Raw genomic sequence first — 16,441 nt, 5'->3', positions numbered from 1 at the left:
TATCTATCTATCTATCTATCTATCTATCTATCTATCTATCTATCTATTCATATAAGTATTTTCCCTCCAGCTACCCTAATACTGACAAAAGGTCTCATAGGTTACAAATATCATCTTTCCATGTAGGAATGTAAACAGTTCAACCTGAATAAGTCCCTTATGATTTCTCTTTCCTGTTTACCTCTTGAGTCTTGTATTTGAAAGTCAAAGTTTCTATTCAGCTCTGGTCTTTTCATTAAGAATGCTTGAAAGTCGTCTATTTCACTGAATATCCATTTTTTCCCCTGAAGGATTATACTCAGTTTTGCTGGGTAGGTGATTCTTGGCTGTAATCCTATCTCCTTTGAACTCCAGAATATCATAGTCCAAGCCCTCAGATTCCTTAATGTAGAAGCTGCTAAATCCTGTGTTATCCTGATTGTGTTTCCACAATACTTGAAATATTTCTTTCTGGCTGCTTGCAATATTTTCTCCTTGATCTGGGAACTCTGGAATTTGACTATAAAATTCCTTGTAGTTTTCCTTTGGGGGTCTCTTTCAGGAGGTGATCGGTGGATTCTTTCCATTTCTATTTTGCCCTCTGGTTCTAAAATATCTGGGCAGTTTTCCTTGATAACTTCTTGAAAGATGATGTCTAGCTTCTTTTTTTTGATCTTGGCTTTCAGATAGTCTGATAATTTTTAAATTATCTCTCCTGGACCTATTTTCCAGGTCAGTTGTTTTTCCAATGAGATATTTCACATTGTTTTCTATTTTTTCATTTTTTTGAAATTGTTTTACCGTGTCCTGATTTCTCATGAAGTCACTAGCTTCCAATTGCTCCATTCTAATATTTAAGGAAGTATTTTCTTCAGTAATCTTTTGGACTTCCTTTTCCATTTGGCCAATTTTGATTTTTAAGTCATTCTTCTCCTCGTTGGCTTTTTGGACCTCTTTTGCCATTTGGGTTAGGCTATTTTTTAAGGTATTATTTTCTTCAATATTTTTTTGGATCTCCTTTAGCAAGCTGTTGACTTGTTTTTCATGATTATCTTGCATCATTCTCATTTTCCTTCCCAGTTTTTCCTTTACTTCTCTTACTTGCTTTTCAAAATCCTTTTTGGAGCTCTTCCATGGCCTAGGACCAATTCATATTTTTCTTGGACACTTTGGATGTAGGAGCTTTGACTTTGTTGTCTTCTTCTGGTTGTATGTTTTTATCTTCTTTGTCACCAAAAAAAGATTCTATGGTCTGACTTTTTTTGTGAGGTTTGCTCATGATCCCAGTCAATTACTTAAGTCATAAACTCTTTGTTAAGGTAGGGGTTTGCTTCCAATGTGGGGGATTTACTATCTCAAGCTTCAGGGGTTTTGTGCAACTGTTTTCAGAGATACTTCAAGGGACCAGTAAATTTTCAGTTTTTCCAAGGTGGCATGATAGAGTGAGAGGTGTTTACTCCTCTCCTGGCCTGTGCTCTGGTCTATGAGTGACCACAAGCACTCTTTTTTACCTTGGAACTGTGAGGAGGATTTCCTCTCTACCACCACTACAAGCTCCACCATGGCAGCACCCCTCCGCCCCTGCACCGCCACCCAGAACTGTGACCTAGATCCAAGCACAGGCAAAGCAAGAGAATCCTGCACCAGCAAAGAGATCCCTGCAATCCTCCTCTGATCAGCCACTGGATTCCCCCTCAGTCTGGAAGTTCTGGAAGCAGCCATGGCCCTGGGACAGCACGCAGGGCCCGGGGCTGGGACCGAGCTTCTTTTTCACCGCAGTCACTGACTTTTCCTACTGACCTTTCAAGTTGTCTTTGGCATTTGTGGGTTGAGAAATCTGGAAACTGCCACAGTTGTCTGTGATTCAGTCCTCTGAGGGCTGCTCCAGGTTCACTGAGGCCTGCTTTGCCTGTGCACCCACACCGAACCATCCAGGTTGTCTTGAGCTGAAAATTTGTTTCACTCTGTCTTTTTGTGGGTTCTGCTGCTCTAAAATTTGTTTAGAGCTATTTTTACATGTATTTGGAGGGGTTTTGGGGAGAGTTCAAGCAAGTCACTGCTTTTACTCTGCCGTCTTGGCTCCACCTCTGATCTAAAATATAATTTTCTAGCCAAGGCAATTTTTTGGTATTTTATTTACTCCCACTTGATTTAGAAGATCAATGCCACCTAAAGAGGATCTCTTCAACTTTCCTCTTTCATTTCTCCAACTTTTTCAATGTAATCACAAACTCTCTCTTTCTTCCCTCTTATCTCAAAGGAAGAGCTATCTATCTTCCTTATTAAATCTTAGTCCTCTTTAAGATTATCTTGAATCATACTCCTTTGTGTCATTTTTAAGATCCCATTCTCTTTGACCTCATTCATTTTTTTCAAGACATCTCCAACTTCTCTTCCACTGACCATAGAAACACAAAAGGTCAAAGTTCAAAGGAATCTTAGAGGTCATAAATTCTGATCTGTGTTGAAAAGTGCCTCCTCCATAATATCCATGAAGAGTTTTTACCTATTCTCTAGATTTAAAGATCTTCAATAACTGGAAAAATACTCCTTCTTGGGAACAGGTCATTCTACTTTTAGATGGCTCAGATTGTTAGGAAATTTTGTTTTACTTGTAGCCTAAATCTGCTCAGTGCAATTTCAACCACTGCATCTGGAATTTTCCTCTTTGTGAACATCTACTTCTTTCTTCACATTGTAACCTGTCCAATGATTAAAGTTACCATTTCATTCTTACATCTTCTCATGGATAAACTTTAGAGTTTCTAAGCTATTCCTCAAATGACATGATCTCTATCCCCCTCATAGTTCTCATTGTTGTTGTTGTTCAGCCTTGTCCAACTCTTTGTGACCCCATTTTTGGTTTTCTTGGCAAAAGTACTGGAGTGTTTGTCATTTCCTTCTCCAGCTCATTTTACTGATGAGGAAACTGAAACATGGTGAAGTAACTTGCCCAGGATCACATGGCTAGTAAGTGTCTGAGGCCGGATATGAACTCAGAGCTTCTTGACTCCAGGCCTGACTCTCTATCCACTAACCACCTAGATACCCAATACTAGAACACTGGTTTGAATAAAATAAGATAAAAATATAACACTGGTATAAATACAATAAAAATGTACTTCCGGTGAATAAGGAAAATCATGCCCATGGTAATGTGTGAGAAAAAGGAGGGAGAAGGATAGAGAGAGAGAGAGAGAGACAGAGAGAGAGAGAGAGAGAGAGAGAGAGAGAGAGAGAGAGAGAGATTAAAAACCCAAACCAAACCTGGAACTCTTTTTAATTTAGAAATAAACAAAAATAAAACATATTTAGAGGCCGTATTGAAAAATCTCAAGGTAAGACTAGTCAAAGATCTACTACTCTCCAGTGAGGATAAAAAAGATAGATAGATATATACATATATATTATGTATATATGTATATACATATAAAAAGATATATGTGTATATATACACATGCACACATATATACACATACATATATACATACATACATACGTGTATATATACATACACACATACATATATATGTATGTATATATTTGTGTGTATTAGTTAAATTTCACAAATCATATTCCTCTTGTAACAATTATTATTTGTCCACTTTTCAAACATGAGGAAATGTAAGATGAGAGAACTCATATAACTACTCCCATGTCATATAAATTCTAATTACTGGGTGCAGTATTTGAAGCTAGGTCTTATAACTTTAAGTTCAGAATTCAAAGTTTGACTTACGTGATTCAGCAACAAAGACTCAGTGAAAAAAGGATGTGAGAAAAGTTATACCAAACTAAACATGAGTTCAAAGAAGAAAAAAGTTGATAGCCATGAAACATCACAATGACCATTATCAGCATTTGGCAACAATTTTAATTTGAATTTTCCTGGGGAATATAAGAAGGGCATAAAGATCATTAATATTTTCTATGTATATCTTGAACAAAAGAATGGGTCTGATATATACATATATATGCATACATATACATACACACACATGCACACACACAAATACATATACATATATATATACACAAAGCTTCTTTGTTGTCTGTAATTAATTTCATTTTTTCATTTAAAATATTTTTCTCCCTTATTATCTCATTTCCTATCCAATCTACCCTGTTTCATATGCCTCCTACTTCCAACAATCTTTAAACATTAACAGAATCAGTCTTTGCCTGAAGAAAATAGGGACACACTATTTGATTTGAATGCTATAGTATTCCATATTTTGATGGACCTGTGATTTTATCATTATGGATACTCCTTTCAACAATTTATATTGTAACAACAGTGCTTTATAATAATGTGTGGCTCTTTTTTGTACTTTTCAAGAGAAACTTCAAAAGGCCCTGCAATATTCTGCATACCTTCTGCTAGATCTTTTGACATTGCCTATATTGTTACCATTCAGGGTCTAAACCACTTTGATTAATTGCTTTCTGTCTTCCTAAAATTTCCCTCCAAGTCCAACTAGTGTGACAATTTTTTTATTTCAACATTTTATGAAAGAGTCACTAACAATAAGTAATTAAAAGTTTCATTTTCTCATATTGAAAAACGTACAAATGCTGTCAGAATAATAATTTTTCATGTAATATTGGAGGATTTAAAAATGAACATAATGCCAACTAATTTCATACTTTATTTTTAAAACCCACAGACATAGAAATTAATTCCATAAGTAGGTCTTACTTTTACAGGTGTATAACAAACTTTTTGAGGGCAGGGACCATTCATGTCTTAGAAACATGCTTTTTGTTACCTGCTGTGATCCAGATATCATAACCAGGGTTTAAGTGGCAATAGGATAGGCTGGATAGGACTGGAACATCAGCTAAGCCTAGGGATGTCAATTGGAGGGAAAAAAATACACATCTTTAATTCTAGGCACAGCCAGAGTATTATGAGAATTCTGTTTCTAATTGTGTTTTTTTTTTAATATGTTGAAGACTATTTGACAGATTTAAAATTGTTTCTGTCAACACTTTTGGTTAGTCATATTGTTATGTTTCTTGAGTTTCCTGGGGGTGTTAGCAGCTGGAGGGTATGGTACAGCTCTTGGAGACCTAAGAGGGAGACCTACCTTTCCCAGTTTAGGGCTAGGATCTCAATACCATTTTTTGAGTTTTTGCTCATTAACTCAGGGAAACATCACAAGCCATTTCATAATTACATTTCTAAGGTCAGAATTACTATAAACTTGGGCCACTTTAAAAAAATCTGCACAGGCATAATACTGAAAAAGTGTTACATTTATTACTGTGTATTTTTGTATTATATCTTTATCTCTTTTATCTTCTCATTTTTAGTCAGTTATTAAGTTTGCTTAACTATTCCTTTGTATTGTAGCTTATATTTATTTGTCTCATCCTTCCTATTTCTTTTTTCATTATTTAATATTTTCCCCAATTACATGTAAAAACAATTTTAACACTTTTTTTCAAATTTTGAGCTCTAAGTTCTCTCCCTCCTTTCCCTCTTCCCCCACATTGAGGAGGCAAGCAATTTGACATAGGTTATATATGTGTAGTCATGCAAAACATATTTCCAAATAAGTCATTCTGTGAAAAAAAAAACACAGACAAAAAATCCAAGAAAAATAAGAAAGCAAATAAAAAGTATCTTTGATCTGCATTCAGGCTCTACCAGTTCTTTCTCTGGTGATGGACAACATCTTTCACCCATAAATCCTACAGACTTTTCTTGGATCATTGTATTGCTGAAAATAGCTAAGTTATTCATACTAGATCATCATATAATATTGCTGTTACTTGTGTACAGTGTTCTCCTGGTTCTGCTCATTTCACTTAGCATCAGTTCATGTAAGTATTTCCATGTTTTTCTGAGAGCATACTGTTCATCATTTCTTAAAGCACAATAGTATTCCATCACAATCACATACAATAGCTTGTTTAGCCTTTCCCTAAAAATATACATGCCCTCAATTTCCAATTCTTTGCCACCACTAAAAGAGCTACTACAAATATTTTTGTACACATAGGTCCTTCTTCCTTTTTTTTAATTTCATTGGGATACAAGCCTAATAATAATTATTGCTTAGTCAAAGGTTATGCATTATTTTATAACCCTTTGGAATTACTTCCAAATTGCTCTCCAAAATGGTTGAATCCATTTACAATTCACCAATAGTATATTAGTGTTTTAATTCTCCCAGATCTTTCACAAGATTTGTCATTTTCCTTTTCTGTCATAGTAACCAATCTGATAGGTGTGAGTTAGTAACTCTGAGATAAGATTTTAATTTGCTTTTCTCTCATCAATAGTGATTTAAAGCATTTTTTTCTTATAACAACAGACGGCTTTGATTATTTTGCCTGAAAACCGCCTGTTCATATCTTTTGACCATTTCTCAATTGAGTATTGTTTCTTATTTCTATAAATTTGATTCAGTTTTCTGTATGTTTGAAAAATGAAGTTTTTATCAGAGAAACTGACTGCAATTTTTTTCCTAGAAATGATTACCAACTATGTATTTCATTCCTCCCTGTTTATCCTACTCTCTCTCTCACCTCCTACTCTGTCCATTCTCAAAAGTGTTTTGCTCCTGACTTTTACCTCCCCCAAATTGCCCTCCGTTCTATCACCTACCCCCTTTCTTTTATCTTCTTCCCTCCTATTTTCCTGTATGATAAGATAGATTTCTACACCCACCTGTATATTATTCCCTCTTTGAGACAATTCTGGTAAGAATAAGTTTCATGTGCTCCCCTCCCTACTTCTCCCATTTTCCTCTCCAAGATTTATCATTTTCCTTTTCTGTCATAGTGACCAATCTGACAGGTGTGAGTTAGTAGCTCAGAGATATTTTAATTTACATTTCTCTCATCAATAGTAATTTAAAGCATTTTTTTCTTTTAACAACAGATAGCTTTGATTATTTTGCCTGAAAACTGCCTGTTCATATCCTTTGACCATTTATCAATTGAGTGTTGTTTCTTATTTCTATAAATTTGATTCAGTTTTCTATATGTTTGAAAAATGAAGTTTTTATCAGAGAAACTGACTGCAATTTTTTTCCTAGAAATGATTACCAACTATGTATTTCACTCTTCCCTGTTTATCTTGCTCTCTCTCACCTTTTACTCTGTCCATTCTCAAAAGTGTTTTGCTTCTGACTTTTACCTCCCCCAAATTGCCCTCCTTTCTATCATCCACCCTCTTTCTCTTATCTTCTTCCCTCCTATGTTCCTGTATGATAAAATAGATTTCTACACCTACTTGTATATTATTCCCTCTTTGAGATGATTCTGGTGAGAATAAGTTTCATATGCTCCCCTCCCCACTTCTCCCATTTTTCTTTCCATTGTAAAATGTCTTTCATGACTCTTTTGAGTCACGTAATTTATCCCATTCTACCTCTCCCTTTCTCCTTCTCCCAGTGTATTCTTCTTTCTCATCCCCTAATTTTATTTTTTTAGATAATTATACCATTACATTCAACTCACACATCTGCTTTCTATCTATCTATATACTCCTTCTAACTACCCTAATAATGAGAAAGATTTTAGGAGTTATAAATATAATTTACCTATGTAAGAATATAAACAGTTTAACCTGGTTGAATCCCTTATGGTTTCTATTTCCTGTTTACCTTTTGAAGCTTCTTTTGCATCTTGCATTTGAAAGTCAAATTTCCTAGTCAGTTCTGGTCGTTTCATCAGAAATGTTTAAAGGTCCTCTATTTCATTGAATATCAATTTTTCCCTGAAGGATTATACTCAGTTTTGCTGGGTAGGTGATTCTTATTTGTAATCCTAGCTTTTTTGACCTCTGGAATATCATATTCCAAGCCCTCCTATCCTTTATGTAGAAGCTGCTAAATCTTGTGATATCCTGACTTTGGCTTTGTGATATTTGAATTGTTTCTTTTTGGCTGCTCACAATATTTTTCTCCTTGATCTAGGAAGTCTAGAATTTGACTATAATATTCCTGTGTGTTTTCATTTTGGATCTCTTTTAGAAGGTGAACAGTGGATTCTTTCTATTTCTATTTTACCCTCTGGTTCTAGAATATCAGGGCAGTTTCTTTTTTTTTTCAGCCAAAGACAAGGTTTATTAGAACATCTCCCATATTGAGCAGACTCTTAAGGAGTCTGAACCTTAGTAAGCTAATTGGCTAGATTTTAAGAATCTGAGAAATGACTAGATTTTAAGAATCTGAGCCAATAATTTCTTGAAAGATGATGTCTAAGTTCTTTTTTTTTTTTTTATCATGTCTTTCAGGTAATCCAGTATTTCTTAAATTATGTCTCCTGGATCTATTTTCCAGATCAGTTGTTTTTCTAATGAGATATTTCATATTTTCTTCTATTTTTTTTCATTCTTTTGATTTTGTTTGATTGTTTCTTGATGTCTCATAAAACTATTGGCTTCCACTTGACCAGTTCTAACTTTTAAGGAATTATTTTCTTCAATGAGCTTTCATACCTCCTTTTCCATTTGAGCAATTTTACTTTTTAAGGAGTTCTCTTCAGTGAATTTTTGTATGTATTTTTCCATTTGGCCAATCCTGCTTTTCCAAGCATTCTTCTCTTCATTGGATTTGTGTGCCTTTTTTACCATTTGACCTATTCTCTTCTTTAAGGTATTATTTTATTCAGTATTTTTTGTGACTCCTTTACCAAGCTATTGACTCTTTCATTATGATTTTCTTGCATCACTCTCATTTTTCTTCCCAATTTTTCCTCTACTCTCTCACTTGATTTTTAAAATCCATTTTAAGCTCTTCCGTGGTCTGAGATCAACTCATATTTCTCTTGGAGGCTTTGGATGCAGGAATTTTGACTTTGTTGTCTTCATCTGAGGTGTATTTTGATCTTCCCTATCACTAGAGTAATTTTCCATTGTCAGCATTTTTTTCTGCTGTTTCCTCATTTTCCAGACTATTTCTCGACTTTTCACTCTCTACTAAAGTGGGGCTTTGCTTCCCAAGTGGAGGGGGCACTGTCCCAAGCTTTGAATTTTTTTGTGCAGTTGTTTTCAGAGGTAGGTTTCAGAGGTAAGTCCTGGGGACTTGTAAGTTCTTGGCCCTTCCAAAGAGGTAGGATCTAGGAAGAGATGTGTTTACTACTCTCTTGTACTAGTTTATTAACAATCACAAGCACTCTTCTCAACCCTGGAACTGTGACTGGGGTCCCTACTCCCCTGAGGTTGCAAGCTCTGTTGTGTTAGTGCTCCTCCTTGCACTGGAACTAAGACCCAGGACTGTGACCCATATCCAAGTATAAGCAATGCAACAGAGTCTAGCCCCTGATTCCAGCAAAGGGACCCTATAAATCTCCTTCTGACCCTTTGTCTGATCCCCTTACCATCTATGGGCTAAGGGGTCTGGAAACCACCACTGCTGCCACTGATTCAGTCACCCCAAGTTCTGGTCCTGGTTTGCTGGGGCCTGATCTCTGGATCTTCTGCGCTGGACTGCTCTCTTCTTTCAACCCGATGCAATGGAACTTCCCTACAGACCTTCTAAGTTGTCTTAGACTTGAAAATTGTTTCATTTCATCTTTTTGTGGGTTTTGATGCTCTAGAATTAGAGTCATTATTTAAAGGTATTTGGAGACATTTGGGGGAGAGGGGGAAGAGCTCAGATGAGTCCCTACTTTTACTCTACCACCTTGTTTCCACCCATCCTTCCCATTTCTATTGGTACTACTTTCATTCAGATCTTTATGACTTCTCATCTGGACTCTAACAAAGACTCTAACAAGACCTAATCAATCATTTAGTTTGTATTCTCTCTCTCTCATCCAATCCATTTTATAACCTGCTACAACATTGACCTTTTATATGAATAACTCTGACCAATCCAATTCCTTGCTCTAAAACTTTTAATGGTTCCTTATTGCTTAAAGAGTACAGTCCAAAATCCCTAGCCTGATATTCCAGATCCTCCTCAAGCTCTCTCCACCCCAACTTTACAGCCTCATCTCATAATACTGCCCTTCATATAATCCATAATCCTATCAAACTATAATACGTGTATACTAGGTGACTGTTCAATGGAGCCAGTCCTAATGAGCCTGTGGAAAATGATCAGATAATACAATCCCTACATGGACTTTGGGGCATGATATATTGTAGATGTATTGGTGATATACTATAACTACTTTTGGTCCACTAGCCACTTGATTAAGACGAGTCTTAATTTGGCTGCATAGAAGGAATTAAGATACATGCAAAAGCACTTGTCAATCCAGGCCCATTGCTTTTTAATGCCTCCAATTAAAATTTTCCTTTCTCCAGGCCAAGCAGTCCTTGTCTTCACCTGAAGCTCCTGTGGCAAGATCTCAAACACTTCACCATGCATGTTGCCATCCTCTAGACACTCTCCAAATTCTTCATGACTATTCTAAAATGAAGTGCTGAAAACTGAACACAATAATCCACATGAAGCTGGAGAAGAAGTAGGGGAAGGAAAAAAATAAGCATTTGTATAGTGCTTACTGTATGCCAAGGAAGGTCTGTACTAAGTGATTTACAGATATTTCATTTTACTTGGTACAGAATGGAGTGATACTACCATCTAGTCATGGATACTATACATCCTTCAATACAGCCTAAGACTGAATTAACTTGATTATGATTATGATTATCATCTTATTCTGTGACACTGGTGGTGATTAAACTAGTCAGAAAGACTTCCAGTTATTTGATCTTCAATTCTAAATGCCTTGAACTCATTACCTTTCTTTCCTCACCAGAAAATGATCACAACTAGAATACTTAAATGTTATTGCTGCCCTCTGCTGACCACTGTAGGTTTTGCAGTGGGGCTTGCTTCAGGAATTAAAGTCATTTGCTCAGGATCTGGTAAAATATGACCAGTGAGTTTTTCTATGGAAATCTAGTAGTATTGCCTCTGATGGCAATTCTGCCAGCTCCTCCAGGGTTTACACCAAGGACTATCTGGTAACCCCATCATTTTCTTTTTTTTTTCTATTTTTGGGGCTAATGTTTCAATTCAAAGTATTATTAACTACAAATAAATATTTCCAAGATCCACTTTTTATATGAGGCTTTTCCTGATCCCTCTGAAACTGCTAGTTGCCTTCCCTCATCAAATTATCTTATATTTATCTTATATGTGTTTGTATATGCCCATTTATGCTATAAAATCAACTGGAGAAGTAAATGGCAAACCACTCTAGTATCTTTGCCAAGAAAACCCCAAATCAGATCACAAGGAGCTGGACACAACTGAAAATGACTGAACAACAAAAAGTTTCTCCTGCATAAAATTTTCCATTTCATTTCCCATAGAATGTAAGCTGCCTAAGAGTGAGAATTGTTTCTTTCTCATCATTGTATCCCTAGGTTCTAGTACAGTGCCTGGAACACAAGTAGGTGCTATATAAATGACAGTTGTTATATTCTCTGCACAAAAGCTCTTTCAACACTATAGTGTTGAAAAAACCAGCACCATCTCTGCATCTCAATAAAGCATCAAAGTAGAAATTGAGTACACAGTGAGCGGACATTGCAGTAACATAAATCCAAAGATCAGACATTAGGATAATGATATGACATGATGCACATAACCATTTTAATAACTTATTCAATGAACACTTATTAAGCACCTACTATGCTAAGTAGTAAGTGCTGGAGATACAAAGAAAGGAAAAAAGATAGTTCTTGCTCTCATGAAGCTCATAAACTAAGGGGGTGGGAGGAGTGACTTTATACAAACAACTATTACAAACAAGGTATATAGGATGTTTCGAAAAGTTTTAATAAGTTTTAATAGTTTAATACTGAACTAAGACTTTTTTGGCTTTTCTGTATGTAGGGATATAATGGAGACAATGAATAGAAAGAAGGCACTAGTATTAAGAGGGAGTGGAAAAAGTTTATTATAGAAGGTGGGATTTTAGCAGGGACTTGAAAGAAGAGAGGAGGCAAAGCTGAGAAGGCAGAACAATCAGAAGGAACAATCAGAAAAATGTCTAGTGTAGGGGGATAAAGTGTCTTGTTCATGCATCAGCAAGGAGGTCTATATCACTGGATCACAGAGTATGCAGAGGTTGAGTATGATTTAACAAGGCTAGAAAGATAGGAGGGGGTAGATTGTAAAGATCTTTGAATGCCAAGTCAAGGATTTAATATTTGATCCTGGCTATAATATGGATAGGCAGTTAGGTGGTTCAGTGGATAGAACTCTGGGCCTGGAGTCAGGAAGACTCTTCTTTGTGAGTTCAAAATCAGCTGCAGACATTTACTAGCTTTGTGACCCCGGACAAGTCACTTAATCCTGTTTGTTTCAGTTTCCTTATCTGTAAAATGAGCTGGAGAAGGAAATGGCAAACTACTCCAGTATCTTTGCCAAGAAAACCCAAAATAGGGTCATGAAGACTTGGACACTACAGAAAAACAACTTAGACTAATAATATAGACCTATTAGAGTTTATTAAATAAGAAGATGACATGGTCAAAACTTCACTAAGAAAGATCTATTTGACAGCTAAGTAGAGGATAGATTGGAGTAGAGAAAGATTTGACCCAGGGAAAACAACAGAAGGCTACTGTAATGGTTTATATGTGAGGTGATGAAAGCCTGAAATAAGGTACTGTGAGTGTCAAAGGAGAAAAGAGGAGATATTGTATAGGACAGAAATTATAAAGATAAAATCGACAGGACTTAGAAACCTACTGGATATGGAAGGTGAGGGAGAATGAGAAGCAAACAAACTTGGGTAACTGAGACAGTGGTCACCTTCACAGCAATAGGGAAGCTGGGAAGAGGAAAGAGTTTGTGTGGAAAGATGAATGAGTTCAAATTAAGACATGTTAAGTATGAGCTGTTCAAAGGGCAGTTAAATATGTGATATTAGAGATCAAGAGAGAGGTTAGGACTGGATAAGTACAATTGAGAATAATCGGCATAAATATGCTAATTAAATTCATGGGAGCTAATAAGATCATCAAGTCCAATAGTATTGATAAGAAATAGAAAAGGGTCCGAGAGACACCCCAAGAAGAATGAGGAGAGAACAGATTGGTTGGAGGAGAATCAGCAGAGATTAATGGCACAAAATCCTAGAGAGAGGAGAGTATTAAGGAGAAGAGGATAATTGACAGTGTCAAAGACAGGTCAAGAAGGATGAAGATTGAGAAAAGGTCACTATATTTGGCAAATAAGAGATCACTGATAACTTTAGAAAGAACAGTTTTAGGTGAATAATGAGGTTAGAAGCCAGACTGTAGAGAGGTAAGAAAAAATTGAGAGGAAAGGAAATAGACATATCACAAAAGGCATTTGATTACATGAGATGAGATGGAAAGAAGAAGACAGAACTCTCAAAAAAAATACCTTCAGTTTTTTCTGTGAAATATAAGACAAGGTTCTTAGCCGAGAGGATGGGTATGGGAAAGATATAGGAAGTTTGAGGAAGGATGAAAAGGTTTAGAAAAGTCACTGTGGTGATTGGGATAGAGTCAGTTAGGGAGATATAAAAGGATTACCTTGTCCTAGCTTAAAATTTCATATGGAAACATGCTTAGGAACATTAGTTGAGGCGGGACAAGACTTTATTTTTTTCATACCATTTCATATTCAAAATTTTGCATATTTTTGCATATTTGCATATTTGCATATTTATTTTGGATGAATTCAATTTGTAAAATATTAAGAAATAATGTCTTGTTTTAGTAAGAGGAACTAAGAATGAATTTTGGGTGATGAACAAGACTTTTAATTAACTACATAAAGGACTTACATCTTAGCACCGCTAATTAATTTACTTAACTGAAATAGGGAATAATTAGAGTAACTGCAAAATCATTTCTGTAGGTAAAGCTAAGATATTGTCAGGATTTCAATTAGCCACCTTTTTAAAAGACTGCAACTTTGGAATAGTAAAATTTGACTAAGGGCTATTTCTCAATATGAGGCTTTTGGGGAACATGATTATTTGAAAACAGATTTTGGTTGGTTTGCATTCTATTTACCACTGAGAAATAATGTACAATATTATTTGAAGAAAATATTAGGAGATTTTTGAACAAAAGTGTGCTTTTAATAAATTGAAAGTAGAACAAGACAATTTTATTTGAAAGAGCACTGTCAGGTTTTAGATTACTGAATTACCTAAAAAAACGGTTGTCTTAAAAATACAGATTCTCTTCGCAGCTACAGCACTTCATTTTACTTTGATCATTTATAGTCAGTGTAAGAAGCAATTCATATTATCTATAACAAAATAATTTCAAAGATTTTTTAGCTAAGAAAATAACTTTTAAAAGTCCTATAATTTTATACCTTAAATTTTAAAGAAAATGGTGGTGAACTAGTGTGTTTTCAATTTTTTTCTGAGTGCATGCAAGTGTCTTTACAGGCTGTGTTTCATTTAAATATCACATCAACCCTATGAGAAAGGTAGATATTATTATTGTCTCTAATACATAGATAGGAAAACTGAGGTTTGGAAGTAGGTTACACCATGGCTAGAACACTGGACTTGAAGTTGGGAAGACTCAAATCCTGCCTCAGTCACTTACTGCATATATCTTGGCATCTCAGTTAACCTCTCTGTGCCACAGTTTTCCTCATTTGAGAGATTAGGGCATTGGATTTGATGCTAAGGTGCCTTCTAGCTCTAAGCATAGGAACTTATAAACCTATGAGTAATAACTTTCCCAGAATCACATAGTTGACAGAGTACCACAAGATATGGGGAGGAGTGTTGACAGTAGGAGTTTTCAACCCTCTCCCTCTATGGGGAATAACATCTTTCAATAGAAGTACATGATCAAAAGAGACAAATGTATGCCAGGGCTTCTTGAACACTAACAGTCCGTGAAAGGAAACCAGTTGTAGAGTGATCAATTTGGTGATAGGAGTCAAGAGTCTACTACCTGGAGCTTGAATATTGTTCAGGAAATAAAAGACCCTGGAAGACTTCCATTGGCTCTAGGATATGAGTTCCATTTCTTTTCCTCAAAAGGAGCTCAGCAGTACCTTCAGTCAAGATTTCTACTGAAATCCAAACCTAGAGATAGTGTTTACTATGGCCAGGCATTGGAAAGATACATATACTCCATGAAGAAGACTTCCAAGGGCCAGTGGATCAACTTGCCTAGCAGAGATTTCTTGTCCCAAGAAGAAAAATATGAGAACATCACAATTGGACACTGGGGGGTCCCAAAAAGCCATAGGTGTCAGTAGACTTGGCCACATATGTTCTTTACATGTATGCCTCTCCACTTGTCAACTCCATGGACATTCAATTTCCTAATGATGCTTAGGGACTATTTATGGAAAAGTCTATCTGAGGTTTATGGAAAGATTCTTATCTTGCTAATTTTTTTTTTTTTACTATGCCATTTCAATAAATGCTTTTACTATCTCTGCTGATTCTCCTCCAACCAATCTGTTCTCTCCTCATTCTTCTTGGGGTGTCTCTCGGACCCTTTTCTATTTCCTATCAATACTATTGGACTTGATGATCTTATTAGCTCCCATGAATTTAATTAGCATATTTATGCCGATTATTCTCAATTGTACTTATCCAGTCCTAACCTCTCTCTTGATCTCTAATATCACATATTTAACTGCCTTTTGAACAGCTCATACTTAACATGTCTTAATTTGAACTCATTCATCTTTCCACACAAACTCTTTCCTCTTCCCAACTTCCCTATTACTGTGAAGGTGACCACTGTCTCAGTTACCCAAGTTTGTTTGCTTCTCATTCTTCCTCACCTTCCATATACTTTTACTGAATCCTCTGACTGACTACAAAAAGGTAAAAACATCAATGGCAGCTCATGAATGGTGTATTAGAAGGGTAGATGGACATAGCCCCTTAAACCTAGAGTAGTCATCACCCAGGGGACACAACCTGTGTGAACTGGAGATACACTAATCATGTGATCTTAGGCAAGTCAATTAACCATTTAGAGCTTAATTTCCCTCATCTATAAATTGAGGAGCTGGACAAGATTATCTTAAGGTCACTTTTAACTATGACCTTTTCAAATAATATCTTCTTGTTCTTATGAAGTCATATTTGAGCAGAATCTATTTTTAAATGCTTAATCATTTGTCGAGGGACAATTGATTTATTTTTATCATAAGATTGCAGAAGATTAAACCTTTGGTTCTCTAGGGTGTGACTGTGGGAAGAAAAATAGAAATTACAGAGTACTAACCTAACTAGATTGGGGTATTTGAGAGCATAATGCCACATCCGGAATTTCCAAATGGAAATTTGGGTTGCATTTGGAATTATTGAGGTAACATGATCATTTACATTTTTCTATACTCCCAAATGTTGGGGGGGTGGAAGAAATGTCTTCAATGCACTTTTATTTTGCATTGAATAATTACCTTTAGCTAGTTCACAGATGACTTCCTACTTTACATAACTGCAGTTCTTTCAAAGGACATAATTTGCACTGCTATGAGCCCATTGACATGTGTGAATTCATTCCCAAGTT

The 16,441-nt window shown here is 35.8% G+C and overlaps 1 pseudogene; it reads left to right on the top strand.

The window, feature by feature from the left end:
- Positions 1 to 1,699: 1,699 nt before the first annotated feature.
- The window catches only part of LOC114037205, a 47,068-nt pseudogene continuing 32,326 nt past the window's right edge, over positions 1,700 to 16,441 (top strand).

The sequence above is a fragment of the Vombatus ursinus genome, unplaced genomic scaffold, assembly GCF_900497805.2.
Source record: "Vombatus ursinus unplaced genomic scaffold, bare-nosed wombat genome assembly UNPS02010284.1, whole genome shotgun sequence".
NCBI classification, from domain to species: Eukaryota; Metazoa; Chordata; class Mammalia; order Diprotodontia; family Vombatidae; genus Vombatus; species Vombatus ursinus.
The sequence above is the reverse complement of the archived record's forward strand: the minus strand, read 5'-3'. Positions and strand labels throughout refer to the sequence as shown.